Consider the following 16,423-nt stretch of genomic DNA (forward strand, 5'->3'; position numbering starts at 1 on the left):
ACACTTGTGCTTGGGAAGAGCTAACGACATGTCCTCCTATCATTAGTTGGTCAATCTTATGGGACAATGCATCTACCTTGCTAGACAGGTCCATAGAATGACTTATTTCACAAATGGCCCCTTTTCTTTGAAAATTCGGGGATGCTTGACGAGAACATGAAGCATGGTGGAGGGAGTTTTCATTAAGATTTTCAAATAATTGCCATGCTTCATGCTCATTTCGAAGCATGAAAGTCCCCCCGCATGCAGCATCGATCATCTGACGGTTTCGTTCCGTCAAACCGTCATAGAAACATTGCACTAGCTGCCACTTAGGTATTTGATGATGAGGGCATTTACGGATTAGGTCCCGAAATCTCTCCCAAGTTTCATGAAATTCTTCTCCCTCGGTTTGGGAGAAGCTTGTAATGGCACGTCTAAACTGGTTCGTTCTTCCTATAGGAAAGTATTTTTTAAGAAATTTTTGTTGCATTTGATCCCAAGAACGAATTGAGTTAGCTTCTAAAGAATTCAGCCATTGTTTGGCTCTATCTTTAAGGGAGAAGGGGAATAACCTAAGTTTCAGGGCATCATCAGTGAAGTTCTGAATCTTGACAGTGGTGCAAATCTCAAGAAATTCATCTAAATGTTTGTATGGGTCTTCGTTGGTGAGCCCATAAAAAGATGGGAGCATTTGGATCACACTAGACTTTATTTCATATTGTGCAGCTGCTACCTCAGGTAATCGAATGCAAGATGGGGAAGTGTAAATAGTGGGAGTAAAGTACTCCCTCAGGAGTTTGGGTTGTTCTTCAGCCATCTTAAGAGGTGGGGATGATCCTAATGTTTTGATCTTAGCTCGAATATTCCTAAGGGTTCGTTCTATTTCAGGGTCAAAAGGTAATAGCTCACGTACTCTAGAACGACTCCCTTGCATACATTAGTACTCGATCAGTCAAGCATGCAATAAAAGAAAAACACATCAGTCCTTGATTTGTCCTAAAATTACTAGACAGCTCCTAACTGATTTGAAGAGGGCACCTAAGCCTCCAATCCGGTCTAATGAACCGAGTTGACCAGGTAAGCTCCCAGGTAAGTGGAGGGGTCACGATGCGATCGCAGAGGTCCCACTTAAAATCCACTTGCCTCGAACAGATGAACTGTCTCCCTTATAGGGACAAAGCTTGCCTAGACATCAACTAAGCCACAGAGCGAAATTGGTGCAACCTTCGGTGATCTTCGTCCTATTGAGCTCGAATGTCCCTAGGAGCCAATGTCTAATTGATTTTAATTAAAGTGACACTGTGTGAGATTGAGTTCACCTAAGTTGGGCAAGAGTCCGGTGATGAAATCCGGCTCTTATCTTGTTGGGGTGATTGCCCTTACTATGTGCAGATTGATTTGTGTATGTGTATCAAGCATGCATTCACACTCTTGCTGAAATTGAAATCAAACAATCACCACAAAATTTCAAGCTAATAATTAATTTAAATAAGAAAGGTTTAGAGGTTACCAAAGGGAATTTCCCCAGCAATTTTAAATTTTTTTTTTAGCAAACCTCTAAAGCATTTCTTTCTGATAGCCCAGATCTCCTCTTCGATTCCTGATCAAATAAGACCAAAAGAAAAATTAAAAAAAAAAATAGTAGAAGAGAAAAAGGAGATAAGAAAAGTAACAATAATAGAGAATAATTTTTTTTATATATATATTTTTTTTGAAAGTTTTTTTTAATTAATTAATTTTTTTTTTATTTAGGAAAAATAACTATGCAAGCAATCCCCGGCAACGGCGCCAAAAATTGATCGGTTCTTTTCAATTTCAAAAATAAACCACGCAATAGCACGTATCCTGTAGGATAATGATTACGGGTGTCGGTCCACAGGGATTGGAGAATAAGTTATTTTTCTTTTAAAAACAAATCAAGAAGAAGGATTTGCTAACTTGATTTAACTAAATTAATCTATGAGTACGAATTGAAATTTTATCAAAGTAAATAGATCTAGGGTTTGGAATCCACCACATAGTATTGCATCAAGGATTGTGTTCTTAATTTTTATCTTTTGGAGAGGCATGCAATTTTGGCTACAAGCCTTTTAAAATAAAAGCATACATAGTGTTAGGAAGATCCATCTTCGGTGTAGCATGAAGTGTCTACCTAAGTATGCTAATCTAGGATGCAGCACACTTCATCTTCCTAGGCATGGATCATCTTAGACTACTTTAGCAAACATGATTAGTAACTAGCATGCTCAAAATTTAAATATCATGAAGAAATATTTCATTGGAAATAAGAATTTAAACAAGCTCCAAAATAATAAAAAAGTAAGAACTACAATTGCCCTGATACATTGCTAGGGCTTCATCCAGCCCTAGACTAGATATTTAGCCGAGCATGGCTTCCGGACGACCTCCCATCTTCAAATGAAATTGAGCACCTCTCATTCTTCCCAAAATATCACAAACTCTTCTCTTTCCCCCTCCTTTCTTTTCTTTTTTTTTTTAATTTCTTTCTCTCGGCTTTCTTCCTCTTCTTCTTCACCGAAACAGAGTCTCTCCCCTGTTTCTTTCTTCTCAACCGAGCTCCCCCCTGCCACCGAACGCCCTCCTCCTTTTATAGTGGATGAATGGCGTCAATGGCGTGGCTGGATCTTGGGAGGGATCCGTGGAGCGTTTGATTGTAATGGCCGGAAATGAAGCCGGCCGCTGGATCGACGGGAGGTGGAGGGAAGAAGATGAGATGGCCGCGGGATCGATGGGAGGTGCTGATGCGGAGTATTTGGATCTCGGAGAAGCCGGGGACTGAGCTGTAGATGAATGCCGAGCTGGGTTTCCGGCGGTTGGGAGCCGATCACGGCTTGGTGCTAGGGATGAATCCGGACGGAAAGATGTTGCAGATGCTCGGGTGGAGGGCGATTGCTGGGTCGGAGGCGTCACGGGCGGAAGAGGAGGCGGGAGATCCGGTCGCTGGCTGCACCGCGTGGGGCTCGTGGCTGGAACGGAAGGGAGTGATCTGTGAGCCCGGGATGGTGGCTGTGCGGAGGCGGGGATGCAGGCGGATGAAGAGGCGGAGGGATGGCTGGATTACCGGCGTTCACCGCGTGCGGGCTGTTGATGGCCTCATCGCGATGGAGCTTGGAATGGGCTGGGGTTGGCACGGGCAGCGGATCGACGCGGGATTGACGGGAGGAAGGTGGACGGCCCTGATGCAAGGAGGGAGGAAGAAGATGAACAGTGGGATTAGTTTTTATATTTTTTTTTTGTAACACTCTTCATATGAACAGTGTTTTCACGGGACACTATTCATATGAACAGTGAATCATGGATATTCAATTATTATTATTATTATTTTTGTTTTAAAATTATAAATTTTATATGAAGGCAGGTAAGGAATTGGGAATTGGCTTTGGATTTGAGGTGGGTCATGATCGTTGATTTGCTTGAAATTGTTCTTGAGCCTAATGTTATTTAAATTTAATTCTTACTGAGCTGCTTCAGATCGAACTCGACCAGACAAGACTAAAAATCGGACTGTGACCTAATAAAAAGGGTTAATCAAACTTTTGCCCCATACATAATTAATTATAACTTTCGATCGAGTCAGGACCAAAACCTATTTAATCATAGCCTTAGCTTGATTACAATTCCATCAGGTTACTAAACCGGGTCAACACAATCTCCTCCTTATATGTTTTCATGAAAGATTACAACCAGGAGAGAGACAAGTTCAAAGTCTGTTTTGAGAAAAGAATTATTTACCTCTTACCATATTTTAAATTTATTTCAATGTTTATTCAATCTTATGGTAAAGTATGTATTTATTAGTTTAAGAACATTGATAAGTGCTATGAAAAGATAACTAAATTATAAATTATTCAGCACTTATCATCCTTTTTAAGTTCAGAAATTTCCTTGGCTAGTTTTTCATTATCCTTAGTTAAGATATTAGATTTTTGAATCAACATTTGATTTCTTGTTTTAAGTTCTACATTTTCTTTAGTGATAGAGTCCTTATCCTTAATTAATTTATCGTATTTGTGGAGGTGAGATTGATTGGCTAGTTTTAGCTCTTTATTCTTAAGATTTATAGCCTTATATTCAACCATTAATTCATTAAATGCATCATACAATTCATCAAAGGTAAAATCTAGATGCGTTTCGGATGATACCTCATTTTCATTTGCCATGAAGCAGAAATTGGCCTTTTCTTCTTGTTCCTCATCCGATGATGATGATGATGAGTCGGAGTCCGATAAGGTGGAGACAAGGGCTTTCTTTTTCTTGTACTTGCTCTCCTTCTTCAGCAAGGGACACTCAGGTCTGATGTGCCCCGGCTTCTTGCACTCATAACATCCAATCCCCTCATTTTCCCTTTCCTTACCCTTATCCTTGTGATAGGAACTTGAGGGGCCTCTCCTTTGATGAAAGGACTTTTTTCGGTTGATGAATTTTCTGAACTTGCGCACGAGAAGTGCCTCATCATCATCTCCCTCATGATCTTCTTCTTCACTGCTGCTACTGCAAGACAAGTCTTTGTTAGAAGATGTAGATTTGAGAGCTATTACCTTTTTTTTATGGGTGGACTCTTCTTCGCTGTGTTGTTTCATTGTGAGCTCGTGCGTCATTAGGGATCCAAGAAGCTCCTCAAGTGGAAGCTTGTTCAAGTCCTTGGCTTCTTAGATTGCCGTCACCTTGGCTTCCCATGACCTTGGTAGACAGCGAAGAATCTTCCTGACAAGCTCACTGTTAGTATAATTTTTGCCAAGGCTTTTTAGGCCATTGACAATATCAGTAAATCTAGTGAACATGCAAGTGATCGTTTCATTAGAATCCATCTTAAATAATTCATACTTATGTACTAATATATTTATTTTGGATTCTTTGACTTGATTCGTGCCCTCATGGGTCACTTCAAGTCTATCCCAAATCTCTTTTGCAGAATTGCAAGTAGAGACTCTATTGAATTTATTTCTATCTAATGCACAGTAGAGCACATTCATTGCTTTGGCATTGAGTTGTGCCTTCCTAAAGTCATTGTCATCCCAATCCTTTTCAAGTTTGGGTACAGTGACACCCTCTACATAGATGGATGGGATGTATGGTCCATTTAGTATAATGGTCCACATCTCATAGTCTTGGGCTTGGATAAATATTCTCATCCTAGCCTTCCAATATGAGTAGTCGGATCCATTAAAGAATGGGGGTCTTTGGGTGGACTGGCCCTCAATGTGGGAAGATCCAAATGGGGTTGTCATTTTGATCTTTTACTCTTAGGGTAAAAGAATTCCGGCTCTGATACCACTTGTTGCCCAGATAGACAACCCAAGAGGGGGGGTGAATTGGGTTTTACACTAATTTTTCAATTAAAACATTTGTGGATAACTAATTAATTCTTTTTGCTGGTTAATTAATTAGATGCTGCGTGCAGTGAATGAAAAGAAAGTGCAAATAACAAGACAATCACAAACACAAGAATTTTATAGTGGTTCGGAGCTAACCCTTGCTCCTACGTCCACTCCCCAAGTCTCACTTGGGAATTCACTATAACCCCTCGGATTACAGCCGGTTGTTTTGCAAGCTCACAACCCAACTTGTTGTTTTACGAGGTCACAACGAACTCGGTCAGTTTTCCCAGGCTCACCGACTAGAACCGCCCGATTGTTTTTTCGGGATCACAATCGAACCCTTACACCGTTGGTTTCAACCTAGGCTCACCAACAAACCTATATACCCTTGATTCAATCTCCTGATTGAATCAAGTAAGAACCAAATGGAAAGAACAAAGACAAACAGAGAAATAGAGCTTCTAAAAAGCAGATATACAACTATATATATAAGAGAAAAGTTAAGAGCCCTCAAACATGTTTGAGATGAAGTAGAGAAGGGCTTCTTGAACTTTGGGTCTCCTCTTGAATGTCTGAAAGACTTGAAGGCAGGAGGAGACTTCTTTAATGCTGGGAAGAGTTGGTTGACTGGAGTTAATGGGCCACTTCCTTCTTTTCCGTTGAAATCAGTTTGCAGATGAAGGATTCTTGTTTTCTTTGAGTGGAATGTTACTTCTCTGCTTTGCTACCGTCCTCTGTGGCTATTTAAGCCATTTTCCATGGAAACTAGCCGTTAGACACACTTTACTAGCCATTCTGCACATTCTGCACATCCTGACAATGTGTCCGTTGGGGTCGGAGTCGACTCGCGCGATCTGGAGTCGACTCGGCTGTAGCAGGAGTCGACTCATGTTTTTCTGGAGTCGGCTCGGCAACTGTTCCGGATTTGAATTAAAGTGAGCTTCTCGACTGGGAGTCGACTCGACTTAACCCGGAGTCGACTTGCCAAAATCTAGAGCTGACCTTGCACTTTTGGAGTCGGCTCATCCCAAGAAATCCATAGATGTATTCTTCAACTTGGCTCACTCGAGTCGACTCGTGAATTCTGGGAGTCGACTCGGCGCTCAGAGGCCGAACTTCCGATCTTCTGTCTTTTGGCTCGTGCAGTCTTGGAGTCGACTCGAACTGTTCCGGAGTCGACTCGGCTCTCAGTATCCGAAAAGCAGTCTTCTGTCTTTTTGGAGTAGCGCTGCCTTGGAGTCGACTCGCGTCTCAGAGACAACAATACTGTCTTCTGTCTTTTTGGGGTCGCGCTGTCTCGGAGTCGACTCGGGCTTTGCGGGAGTCGACTCGCCTCTCAGTGCCCGAAAGTTAGTCTCTGACTTTTGCCTTGTATAACACTGAGAGTCGACTCTCGCTTTCTTTGGAGTCGACCTACCAACCATCGGAGTCGACTCGCGTTCCTCAGGAGTCGACTCAGCTCTCAGGGTCCGAAAACTGCTCTCTGACTTTTTGTCTGTAACTCCCTGGAGTCGACTCATACTGCTCTGGAGTCGACTCGGCTAGCATCGGAGTCGACTCGCGCTCTTCAGGAGTCGACTCGCTGACAGATTTTGAGTTGTATCTTTCTGCTCGTCTGTCTGTTCTCAGTCGGAGTCGACTCGTAATGTTCCGGAGTCGACTCGAGCCTGTGCCAGTGCTTCTGATACGCTTGGAGTCGACTCGTAATATCCCGAAGTCGACTCGAGTCTCAGACTTTGGTTCATCTTGACTTCTTAACTTATCCAAAATATCTTGAACCAAAACTAGATGCACTTAACCATAAATTTATAAGATTTTCACTGAAACACTAGATTGAATTCATTAGTAATCATAAGATATACTCAAATGCTTTGAGCTCATCAAAATCAAATAGGGTTTTAATCAATCACTCCACATCGCCCGAGCCTGGAGTGGAAGAGAAACGGGCGCGGGATCAACGGGCGGAAGTAGAGGCGGAGGTTGGGGTCTTGATGATCCATGGAGCTCGCACGCGGCTGAAGAAGCTTGAGGAGGATTTGGAGGGAGGGATCGGTGGAAGGAGCCAATCACGGCCGTGGTGGATGATCTGAATCATGGAGGATTTGATGCATGCGGAAGGTGGGGACGCTGCGGGATGGATGCGGAGCGGGCGTGGGATGATGGCCGCTGGAATTCCGGACTGAATCATGGGAGGAATCGCGGAGGAGGAAGAAGGCAGACGGGCTCTTGGCTGGGAATCCGGAAGAGGGTGGAGCTTGCTTTGATGTGGATGAAGCGGACGGGCATGGGATGATCCGTGGAAGATGGACGGCCTAGCACGTTGGGGATGCGGGCGTTGGAGGCTGGGATTTCGGGATGCTGTGAGGAGGCGATGATGGCGTGATCCATGGACGATGATTCGGGAAGGAAGCCGGGATCATTTGGAGGTTGCCGCGGGATCATGGTGTTGAAGACAGGAGGCGTTCACAGCTTGGATCCTGGCTGGAGCTGGGATTACGGCTTGAAATCGGAAGGAAGATGAATACGGACGGGATCTTGGGCTGCTGCACAGGCTGAGATCATGGCTTCGGAGTGGAGGCTGAGATCACAGGGACGTTGATCACGGAAGAGGGCGCTGGGAGCGAGCAATCTTGGGATGCATCACCGGCTTCAAAGGAGGCGGACTCGGACGCGGCTCTGTTGGAAGGCTGAGACGCTGGATCCTTATCACGGGATGAAGGTTGAGTATCGTGGACGTTGTGATGCGGACGAAGCAGGGAGGAGCTGGAGTCTCCTATGATCGCACGGACCGCGGGATAATGGCGTTGAAGACAGGATCGCTGGGATGGATGCCACGGCTGTGAAGGAAGGTGGGGACGCGGATGCTTCACATGCGTGGGAGCTTGATCTGATCACGAGATGGACGGCTGTGATGACGGCGTGATCCGTGGGATGCTAGGAGGACTCGTTGATGATGCGGACGGAGTAGATTTATTTGGGATGTTGATGATTGGCTGGGCAGATGGCCGAGAAGGAAATGATCGCAGGGCCTTGATGCGGGACTGATTTGGTAGGTGACCTGATGGACGGCGCAGGATTTCATGCTTGCATGGCAGCTGGAGAATTTGTTGAGCTCGAGCTGCCGGGCATTGGGCTCAAACACAATGTTATTGGGTCTCTTGGACTCCTTGCACTCAAACACAAATACAATGTTAATTAATTAATTTTATCATTAAAAATTAACTATAATACTAATTAAGGTGGTACGATGATTGTACTTTTGTGCTCTCATCACACCCCCCAACTAGCTTATTGCTAGTCTCTAGCAATTTAGTGCGAAAATGATAAGAGTGCAAAAGTGTTATTTATTATATAAATATACTAAGATAAATACTCACTTTCGTAGAGCATTACGATTGCACTTAGCACGTGCAACAAGCCGTTAAACCCCTAGGTTACCCTAGTGGACGAGTGTTGTCTCGTGAGGGTTTGCAGTGAAGTTTTCAGTCAGAAATTTTCAATTTTTAACTCAAAGTTTGAACAAGTATTACTGTATGAACTTAGAATTGCAAGGACAATAAAGACTTATTGCTATCATATTTAAGCAGACTCTAACTTAAGTTCCATTACTCCCCATTTATCTGCTAACAAGTCAAAAATGTAGTGAGGTGTAAGATAGTATCATATAAATGAGTGGCTTTTACTTACTTCCAACATGAACACTCTAATTTTCAAGACTTTCTAGAGTTAAATGGTAATGAACACCCCATATTTATTTATTTATTTATTTATTTATTTTTTATATCAGACTGAATGCTAAGAAGAATGACTTGTGCAATATCTAGCCTTATTAAGCTTTCTAGCTGACCCATGTAGCGAGTGTTAGGCCAATGACTCCCGATCCAGATGGCTCAGGGCACTAGGTGTAGAGACACCCTAACAGACTTAATAACTCAAGTTAACTAGGCTTCAAGGTCAAATTAGTCACTCAGAGTTTAATCTCAATCATACTCACCTTTTTACGCGAACACTCGCTGCTTGAAAGGCAAGAGGCCCGGTTACTCAGTGAGAAGACTTAAAATAAACTCATTATTTTATTTTATTTTATCTCTTTTTTTCTTTTTTTTTATTAGGGTGTTCATCACATATATAACTCTAAATTATCCCGAAGATTAAAAGTATTCATATTAGTTGTAAGTTTACATACCCCACTATTCATGTGCTTACGTGTAGGTGCTAAATCATCTTGTATCATGTTAGCAGAAGATAGGTGGGATGAAAACTCAAGCTATAACTACTATCATATTCCTTAACTTAAAGCTATTGTCCAAGCAATTCCTAGTTTGTACAGCCAAAAAGATTAGAGTTTGAGTTAAAAATTTGAAATCCCTCCCTTTCTAATTTTTTTTTATTTTTAATAAATTTTTTTAAAAAAAAATTATTTTTATTATTATTTTTATTTTTTTTGCATGAAAGAGAAAATTCTTACCCCCATACCTAAATCTAACATTGTCCTCAATGTTAAAAAAAATTTAAAGCAGTAATAGGACAGAGGAGAAGTTACTTGATATGGGTGGGTAAAGTGATAATTGGGGCCAAAAACCTCCAAATCTGCATGTTAGTAATTTATTAAAAATTATTATTATATATATATTTTTTATTTATATATATTTTATTTTATTATATTTTATTATATTTTTTTATTATTTTTTTAAATAATATTTACATGTTGGGTTGCCTTCCAAGAGCGCTAAGTTTTATGTCTTCAGCCAGACAAAATGTAAATCCTCCTTTTTTTTCAACCATTATCTAAGAATGATTTTGGAAGAGTCCGATGAAGAACAGTTGGCTGATGACGATCTATGCTCATAAGGAAAACAGAACTAAGGGGTGCATGCTTGACCCCTTCCTCCGAATGGGCAAGGTAAGCTTCTAAAGGGTCCTTATTATAAGTTTGTAAGAAAGTCTCCTGAACCAGACTTTCAATCATGTCAACTTCATTGATTTTTTTGCCGTCTGGTGGTTGTTTACTTATGTTGAAGACATTAAGCTCGACTTTCATGTTGCCAAAAGATAACTTCAGCATCCCATTTCGACAGTTGATCACAGCATTTGCTGTGGCTAAGAAAGGTCTACCTAAAATCATAGGTGTGTGACTGTCTGGATGTATTGCAGGTTCAGTCTCAAGGATAACGAAGTCCACCGGATAGTAAAACTTGTTTACTTTTACTATTACATCCTCTACAATCCCCTTGGGGTACTTCACTGTTCTATCTGCTAAGGAAAGGGTAATATTTGTAGGCTTTAATTCCCCCAAACCTAACTTTTGGTACACATAGTAGGAAAGTAGGTTCACACTGGCTCCTAAATCTAATAGAGCTCTCTAGATGATCGTCTCTCCTATTTTTATTTCAATGGTGGGGCAACCAGGGTCTTTGAATTTCGGGGCAATCTATTGTTGAATGAGAGATGAGGCTTGTGCAGCCATAACAGCTTGCCTAGGAATGCTGGTTTTTCTTTTGACCGTGGTGAGGTCTTTCAAGAATTTTGTATAGGAGGGAATTTGTCTTATGGCATCGAGAAAAGGTATATTTATCCGAACAGTTTTAAAGACTTCCATGATTTCATCAAAGTTAGATTGTTTCTTGGAGTCCTGAAGTCTACTGGAAAAGGGAACCTTGGGTTTGTATGTTTCTATGGGTTCTTCCTTTTGGTCTGATTTATCCTGTTCTTGACCTCTCTTCTGAATAGGGTTCTTATCGGATTCATTTTTATTTTCTTTTTCATGTTCAGGAAGTTAGACTTTATTGTCCACTTGCTTGCCAGACCTTAAAGTGGTAATTGCCTGGACTTCATAGGTCGGATTTTCATTAGAATTGATTTGATACTGACCTATCTGACCTTGATTTTGTTGTCTACTAGGGTTAGGCACTGGTTGACTAGGTAGTTCACCTTTCTTCCTATCCCCTAGAGAGTTAGCTATTTGGCTCAGACTAACCTCAAGTTTTGCAATTGCTTGCGCATGGACTTGGTTAGTCTGGGCTTGGGCTGTATTGGTCTGCTGCTGTTGCTTGATAAAATCTTGTTGTTGTTTCATCATATTAGCCATCATGGCTTCTAATTGTGAAGATTGATGTAGGATAGGAGCATTATAGGGAGGTACAGATGGAACCAAAGATTGGTTCATTTGTGGTGGCCCTATCCTGGAAAAGTTGTTCTGAAAACCTGGTGGACCACCTTGATGCTGAATAGGTTCGTTCTGCTTATATGAGAAATTTGGGTGGAACCTATTATCAGGGTGGTAAACTGGGCTGAACGAATTGGGAGTGGGCTTCTTAAAGGCACTATATGAATTTAGAGCATTTGCTTGCTCGGTCGAATACTAAAAATAAAAGGCAATTTCATTATGGTGGTACCTTTATGGTGGACAGATTAGGGCAGCACTCCACTAGATGCTCTGGACTGTTACACAAGACACACAAACTATATGACTCGTGATCCACTTTTATGACGGGATTTGACTCTTTATATGATCCTGAACTAGTGGACACAGTGAAAGCATCAAACTTTTTGCCTAAATTGTTTACTCCAGTCACCAGATTGGATATAACATTTTTGAGATCTGGGTCTACTTTCATTTCATAATTACTTGGTTTCCTAGACCCGAACTCATCTCTATTTACTTCCTCACCATAGCTACTCCAATTTTGGGCATTTTCAGCTAAGTCAACAAGAAATTCATAGGCTTGATCTGGGGTTTGGTTCATGAACCTACCTTTATGCATGGACTCAATCATGTTTCTATGTGCCGGAGTTAGTCCTTTATAAAAGAAGTGGACCAGATCAGCCTTATCAAGCCCATGGTGCGGGCACTTGACTAACAGATCATGGAATCTTTCTCAAAGTTGGAAAAATTCCTCCTCAGATTTTCCTCTAAAAGTTCTGATGGCATCCTTAATTTTTTCAGTCTTTACCATGGGATAGAACTTAGCCATGAACTTCCTAGATAGTTGTTCCCATGATGTGATGGAATTTGAAGCAAGGGAATATAGCCATGCAGCGGCACGATCCTCTAAAGTCATGGGAAACAATCTTAATTTAATACCCTCTTTATCTAAGTTTTGATTTCTAAATGTTTGACAGATTGTCAAAAATTTGTTCAGATGAATGTAGGGTTGTTCACTCTCGAACCCATGAAACTTGGGTAACATGTTTATTGTTGCAGCCCGAATTTCGAATTGGGCTGCGTTATTAATTGGTAATACTATGCAAGTAGGGGGACTAGCGGATGCGGGTGCAAATAATTCATTCAGGGTTCTAATATGTTCACCCATTGTAGAGATCGACGGTTGGTTTACAGTTCGCAGGTTGTGATGAAAAGTTCTATCAATCTCAGGATCAAATGGAGTTAACTTATCCCTTAATGACCTTCTACCATGCATACATTATCACAACTTAATTAGACTCAACTCCGAAAATTAACGAAATCCTAAGAGAAGAGAAGGACTAGACACAGATGACCACAATCAACACCACACAACAATTTGACCCTATTAGTCTTAGAACTAAGTGAGGTTTAGTAGCTTCTTAAATCTAGTTGCACAGAGATGTATCAGGTTAAAAAGTTCCTGAAATTTTCTCCTAGATTAGACAGCTCCTAATCTCCCTTTCAGATTAAGCTTGAGCTTACCAGTTAAGCAATCCAGTAATCAGTGACCAGAAAAGTCCCGGGGTGTATGGTGGTGCCAGAAGGGAGACACCAATACCACAATACCTGTAACAGTTTTCACTGTTGTAAAACTTTCCTAGACATCACCAATTACTAAATTCTCACTGGAGTGGCTTTCAGCCGCTTCTTTCCAAGAGCCTAATTGAGCTCGAAAACCCTAAGGCCAACGTCTAATTTGATTTTAATTTAATTTGGCTTAGGATATGTATGCAAGGTGGTGATTTTTGGGCTAAAGACAGGTAATGACTTCCTGACCTTATCTTTTCAATGGGTTTTGCCCTTAAATTCTTTTATGCAAATGCTTAATACTAAATGCAGTAAATAATCAATGATTTTTTTTTAAAGTTTATGCAATGTCATTAGGTTGTACTGATTAAATGAGCAAGCAATTTTTTTTATTTTTTTATTTTTTTTTATTTTTTTTAATTTTATGTTATTTTTTTTTAATTTTTAATATAGAAATAACTTGAATGTAAACTAAAACTAATCCTTATGCGTCAGTCAATCTCCGAATGCCCGTTGAATAAGCTCTGGAGATTACTCCGTGAGGAGCCCCAATAGAAGTATGATCACCTCGGAGGATTGTACCCTATTAATTACTAGCAAAAATAATAATTTTTTTTAATTTTTTTTTTATTTAATTAAATTTTTTTTAATTTCAAATTTCGAATCTCAAAATTCAAATTTTGAATTTAAAATTTTTTTGAATTTTTGAATTTTGGGAATGTTTTTTTTTTAAATTTTAATTTTTTTTTTGAATTTTAAATTTCAAATTTCAAATTTTAGAATTTAATAACTACAAAATTATTAACTAGAAATTATCAAAATAAGAAAAATTAATAAAAATAAAAACTTACTACCGGAGTGCGTTCACTCCGGGTATCCAAAATCCGATTTGATCTTCGTGATCGTTCTTGCTTCTCGATTTGCCTCCCCGGCAAGGGCGCCAAAATTCTGATCGTCCGATTCCTGCCTACCTAAAAATATACTAGACAGATCGTTGTTAGAACCGACGAACAAAAGTTAAATTTAAATTTTTACTCTTATCTTTCCTACTCGAAGAATAGCGGTTGTAAGAGGTCGATCCACAGGGAGGCGATTGGAGTTGAATAAAAATTAGAACGTTCACTCGGATTGGAAATCGATTTTTGAATGATAAAAGAAAAACATTATTTTGAGGATGTTGATGGATTCTCTAGTCTACCAGAGAATATATTTTTATTTAAAAATAAGAAAAAGACAAGTACTTAGAAATCGAAGAGGATTTATAAATTTTTATGAAATATTTAACTATTCAAAGGAAAACGTTGGTATGGATGAAAACAGTGATTAAGAAGATTAAAGCCTGGAACCTAGATTGCATGAGAGAGAATTTCATATATTGCATGAAAAGAAAAAAATTATAGAATGTGAAAAACATAAATTAAAATTGCAAATCTAAAGCTCTTAAAATAAAACTCTCCAGTAAAATTGCAACAGAAAGAATTACAAATAAAACTCTTAATTAAAATTAAAAACAATACTGCTCTTAATTAAAATAAAACCAAAAAAAGTAAAAAGAAAAAGAAGAACAACGTGCTCTGTTTGAAAACAGAGCACAACTCAAAACTCTTTTTTTTCTTTGGAACAGAGCTTCCCTTCCCCTGTTTCTTTGGCCCACAACCGAGCGCTCCCCCGCTCCCTCTCTGTTTCCTCCCCTTCTTATAGATTGCCCGAGCCTGGAGTGGAAGAGAAATGAGCGCGGGATCAACGGGCGGAAGTAGAGGCGGAGGTTGGGGTCTTGATGATCCATGGAGCTCGCACGCGGCTGAAGAAGCTTGAGGAGGATTTGGAGGGAGGGATCGGTGGAAGGAGCCAATCACGGCCGTGGTGGATGATCTGAATCATGGAGGATTTGATGCATGCGGAATGTGGGGACGCTGCGGGATGGATGCGGAGTGGGCGTGGGATGATGGCCGCTGGAATTCCGGACTGAATCATGGGAGGAATCGCGGAGGAGGAAGAAGGCAGACGGGCTCTTGGCTGGGAATCCGGAAGAGGGTGGAGCTTGCTTTGATGTGGATGAAGCGGACGGGCATGGGATGATCCGTGGAAGATGGACGGCCTGGCACGTTGGGGATGCGGGCGTTGGAGGCTGGGATTTTGGGATGCTGTGAGGAGGCGATGATGGCGTGATCCATGGACGATGATTCGGGAAGGAAGCCGGGATCATTTGGAGGTTGCCGCGGGATCATGGTGTTGAAGACAGGAGGCGTTCACGGCTTGGATCCTGGCTGGAGCTGGGATTACGGCTTGAAATCAGAAGGAAGATGAATACAGACGGGATCTTGGGCAGCTTCACAGGCTGAGATCATGGCTTCGGAGTGGAGGCTGAGATCACAGGGACGTTGATCACGGAAGAGGGCGCTGGGAGCGAGCAATCTCGGGATGCATCACCGGCTTCAAAGGAGGCGGACTCGGACGCGGCTCTGTTGGAAGGCTGAGACGCTGGATCCTTATCACGGGATGAAGGTTGAGTATCGTGGATGTTGTGATGCGGACGAAGCAGGGAGGAGCTGGAGTCTCCTGTGATCGCACGGACCGCGGGATAATGGCGTTGAAGACGGGATCGCTGGGATGGATGCCACGGCTGTGAAGGAAGGTGGGGACGCGCGGATGCTTCACATGCGTGGGAGCTTGATCTGATCACGAGATGGACGGCTGTGATGACGGCGTGATCCGTGGGATGCTAGGAGGACTCGTTGACGATGCGGATGGAGTGGATTTATTTGGGATGTTGATGATTGGCTGGGCAGATGGCCGAGAAGGAAATGATCGCAGGGCCTTGATGCGGGACTGATTTGGTAGGTGACCTGATGGACGGCACAGGATTTCATGCTTGCATGGCAGCTGGGGAATTTGTTGAGCTCGAGCTGCCGGGCATTGGGCTCAAACACAATGTTATTGGGTCTCTTGGACTCCTTGCACTCAAACACAAATACAATGTTAATTAATTAATTTTATCATTAAAAATTAACTATGCCCGCGCCCAGGCCACGGTACGATGATTGCACTTTTGTGCTCTCATCAAATACATATCCTGATGTAGACTTTCTATCATCAGGTTCAGTCATGAAGTCTGAATCAGTATATCCTTTTACCTTTAATTCTGTGCCTCCCTCAAAGACCAAAAATATATCCTTAGTCCTTCTCAAGTACTTAAGGATATTTTTCACGGCTATCTAGTGCTCCTTGCCTGGATTTGACTGATATCTACTCGTGACACTCATAGCATGTGCTATATCAGGTCAAGTACATAGCATGGCATACATGAGGCTCCCTATAGCCGATGCATAAGGGATCCTACTCATGCGCTGAATCTCTTCAGATATTTTGGGGCACATCCTTTTGGAGA

The 16,423-nt window shown here is 41.5% G+C and overlaps 1 non-coding gene across 1 annotated transcript; it reads left to right on the forward strand.

Annotated features, from left to right (window-relative positions):
• The first annotated feature begins 317 nt into the window (after positions 1–317).
• On the forward strand, positions 318–423 carry LOC120105540 (small nucleolar RNA R71). The gene has a single exon (XR_005507924.2). It is a non-coding gene; the product is annotated as a small nucleolar RNA R71 (small nucleolar RNA).
• The last annotated feature ends 16,000 nt before the right edge of the window (positions 424–16,423 follow it).

This window comes from Phoenix dactylifera, chromosome 13, assembly GCF_051530095.1.
Source record: "Phoenix dactylifera cultivar Ajwa chromosome 13, Ajwa_hap1_PhDact_Kaust_v1.1, whole genome shotgun sequence".
NCBI classification, from domain to species: domain Eukaryota; kingdom Viridiplantae; phylum Streptophyta; class Magnoliopsida; order Arecales; family Arecaceae; genus Phoenix; species Phoenix dactylifera.